At 34.5% G+C, this 4,144-nt stretch overlaps 1 protein-coding gene across 1 annotated transcript in view; it reads right to left on the bottom strand.

The window, feature by feature from the left end:
- The window catches only part of LOC100161349 (transmembrane protein 120 homolog), a 41,051-nt gene that overhangs the window by 6,791 nt on the left and 30,116 nt on the right, over positions 1-4,144 (bottom strand). The window lies entirely within an intron of this gene.

Genomic DNA, 4,144 nt, shown 5'->3' with positions numbered 1-4,144 from the left:
ATTTCATTATTTAATATTGAGTTTTCTATTTCGTTTTGCATTTCATTTTTTTGTAATTTATTAAAATCATTGATAGTTGTTTCCATTATTTTATTATTTATTATATTTTTAATTTTTAAATTAATTTTTTCAATTTCTTTTTAATACATTTTTGCAATTAAATATGTTATTTCGATTTTTATTTTGATAGAACAATTATATTAAAAATATTTTAATTATTATTACGTTTCAATTTGTGAAAAAATATTTTAATTATTATTGCATTTCGATTTTGAAAAAAATATTTTGGGGTGATTTTGCAAAAAATATTTTAATTATTATTGCATTTAGATTTTTATTTTTAATATAACAATTATATTAAAAAATATTTTAATTATTATTGCATTTCGATTTTTATTTTTAATAATTAAGTTTTGCGGAAAATATTTTAATTATTATTGCATTTCATAAGTTTTGCGAAAAATATTTTAATTATTATTGCATTTCAATTTTCTGATCTTTTTGCACATTGTTTTCTTTGTGATCTTTTATTGATATAATATGGACTGTTCCAGGAATGGTATATACATACTACTGGTAGGTGATTTGATTCCGGAAGATGACACTATATGGATTTTTTTCTTAAATTTCCTTGAGATTATTGAAATTTTACTTTCAAGTCAGTTTTCTAATGGATCAATATTGCATTTACAGAGACTTATTGAAAAGCATAATTCTGAATATGTTTCTTTATGATACCTTAAAGCCTAAGCACCATTTACTAGTGCATTATCCAACTGTTATAAAGAATTCTGGTCCTCCTAAACATTTTTGGTGTTTTAGGTTTGAAGCCAAACTATATGCTATATAAACTATATATAAAAGAAATTATATGCACATGCAATAACGTCCAGAAAAAATATAACCCTGTCTTTGGCTAAAAAATTCCAATACAAATATGCATATCAAATTCTAAATTCTAGTCCTATGATAATCAATGAAATCCATATTAAAAGTAGTAATTACAATGAACTTATTTTCAGAGTTTTAAATTTAACAAGTGACCAATTTTTATGCTACTCACAAATTCAATTTAAAGGTACTACCTACAAAATAGGTTACTTTTTAACGAGATTTATTGAGGAAGTATGTTTATATGAGATTTTAAAAATTATTATAGTTAAAGCTAGTTTCAAAGTGCAGTTTATTGTGCAACAAATTGAGATCGATTTTTTTAACTCTCTTTTAAAAGCATACCAAGTAAATAAAGCAAAGAGCATCATATTAAAAACTATTCTGACTCCAGATGTCTGTAATGGACCACCAGTAAATATAAATGAATCTGTTAGTGGTAATTTAATGCTGAGGGTAAAAGAGTATTATTCAGATTAATATTAATATTAGTACTATTTAGTTATTATTATTATTTTCTATCTTTTTCTATTAATTTTTAATTTTATAAGTATATTTAGTGGGTAGAAGCAGATATGAACATATTATTATGTTTTTTTATTATTAATTTTTTTTATTTTATTATTTAAATAATTAAATAGATACATTTGTAAAAAAGGTTATCAATATAGATTCTTAAATGTATTATAAACTTTAATGACAAAAAATATTAAATAAAGTGTTTATACTAATAAAATAACTTTGTACACTATTTTTATCATGTTCAAAATTGCTCAATATTATGCTTTGTTTAAACATAACCCAATAGCAAACTTAATTAATTTAAAAATAATTATACAATTTGTATAAGCTATGTTCAATAAAAACCATAAATATTATTAAAAAAAGGTTAATTCTATTGTTGAATTTAATAAATATATTAATTAATTGAATAGAAATATTATTTTTGAGTTTAACAGTCTTCACTATTACTTAATCCTAAATAATTTTTCATATGTGTACATCATTAAAACATTTATTACATATTTTAGAACATCAACATGGACGACTCGGTAAATGAATTTGGTGTAAATGAAGTTAATTACAGCATTGCAGATTTAACCAATAACCATTCCATCATGAATATAAATTCCTCTCAAATAGCAAATATTATATGTGATAATAACTTATCTCAAAACTTCACAACTCCATCTCTTCACAGCCCATTTTCAGACCTTCATTATGATGAAGAGTTGATGAATTTGCTTATAGAATGGAACTTAGAATCAGTATATACAACTTGCATTGGTAAAATTTTTAAAATTTAAAATATCATGTTTCAACTAAATGTTTCACTTTAATATTTTTAGAAAAACAAATTGATTTGGAAGCTTTACAGTTCATGCAAGACCATCACTTTCCAATGGTAGTATCAAACTTTTCACCAGGAATACAGATAAAATTTGAATATCGTGTAAAAAAATATCAACAATCGTTTCAACTAAATAAGGAACCACCAACATCGAACAAGTTATCTATTATTCAAAACATTAATAGTCAAATATCCCATACAAATAATGACATATCCAAAAATACAGTGTTTCAATTACACACGAAGACTCCCGGGTTTTGATGCCTTGCGGCTACAACCGAGGACCTTATATTAGCGCTGTGCCTGTGTGTCTTAGTCAAGAGCCGCGGAGGTTCACGGCCGACGTACGATGGCCCAGTACGCCGGCCGCGCGTCGTCTGAGGACCACGAGCACCGGGACCGAGGTCCCGTACCAAGAAAACAGGCCGAGTGCCGCCTGAATTCGCCTGGTCCGGCTGTGTGCTATCTCCACACCGAGTATTTCTGGTAATACCCAACCTCCGGTGATACTACACCGGTATAGCGGCTAGACACCCGAGAGGAACCGACAACGAACTGGAGACTCGCGCCCCCGGTAAGTGGCGGCCGTTCATCAGAGGTTTTCGCCTGTCAGCGAGAACTTAAAATAAGCATCTAATTGACTTAACCACATAGTATTCGTATGAAAACTGCCCCCACGATTTCCTACCGGCAACGGACGCCCAGGGGCGTGAACCAGCTCTGGACGCCCGCGGTGAGCGGCGTCGTTGCCGACGGGGCTCCGCTCACTCCCGTGGTACTGAAGTGTCCTCAGTAGACTGTCGCCAGTGTCTGGCTACCAATATAGTGTGGCAAGGACCAAGGCATTGGTATGCCTTTATCGCGGACGATCGTCCGCGAGGTGCGAAACTAATCTTGGCCACCACCCTTTCGAAACCATCATCAGCAAGGACCCGTATCTTTGGGTCAGTCTGGCCGAACGTCCCGACCCGGTGCCTGTCGGGCCGTTGACGCCCAGCCCAAACTAATGACAAATCTACCTTTCAATCTAAAGGTGGGACATTGTGCGGCGACCACCCTCGCCTACCGAATTTGGGGCTCGTAAGCAGACGAGCCATCAGAAGCAGTCCAGATCCACTCACCGCTGTGCCCCGGAGACATGTGCTGGGCTGACTAACACTGAGACGCCCGGCTGCTGGACGGGGCAAGCCCCGACGCCCGTGCTCCCAGCACCTGCTGAGAACACCACTGACGGGCTCGGTAGACCTGTCAGCGACCCTACCCCGGTGCAAGGGGCATCCCGACCGGACCACGGATCATTTGATCGTAGCTGTCCGCGGCCTGTTATTAGTTATTCGCAGGCTACCCGACTCTGCCGAAGCAGAGGGAACCGGGCTTTCCCCCATCCGCAACCCGGTGACGCGATCCATACCATGCGTCCACGGTCGCGAAACTCACAGCTAGGCGGGCTTTGGTTTCGCTAGATTGTGACATAGACAGTGACCATATATTAGTACTAGCAAGGTGCAATATCATTTTCAAGAAACGGGCGAAGCGATTCATCAAAAATTGGTGTCTAGATAAACTGAAGAATAGCACTGCAGTTGATATCTTCAAAAGATAACTTGAAAACAAAGATACAAAATCTTTGGAAGAGTTATAATCAGTTATTCAAGAAACCTCTGACAGGGTGCTTGGGAAAAATACCTTTGAACCAAGAAAACCCTGGATGTCGCAAGATTTACTAGAGCTCATTGAGGAAAGAAACATCTGGCGAAACATAGACTATGACAAATACAAGCTTTTGAAAAATAAAATAATACAAAAGTGCAGACAACTGAAGGAAAAATGGATGGAAGATTACAGTGAAGATATCTTCAATATCTTTCAATATTGAAAGATGATGAAAAGAAACAACAACGG

Source organism: Acyrthosiphon pisum, chromosome A1 (assembly GCF_005508785.2).
Source record: "Acyrthosiphon pisum isolate AL4f chromosome A1, pea_aphid_22Mar2018_4r6ur, whole genome shotgun sequence".
Lineage (NCBI taxonomy): Eukaryota > Metazoa > Arthropoda > Insecta > Hemiptera > Aphididae > Acyrthosiphon > Acyrthosiphon pisum.
The sequence above is the reverse complement of the archived record's forward strand: the minus strand, read 5'-3'. Positions and strand labels throughout refer to the sequence as shown.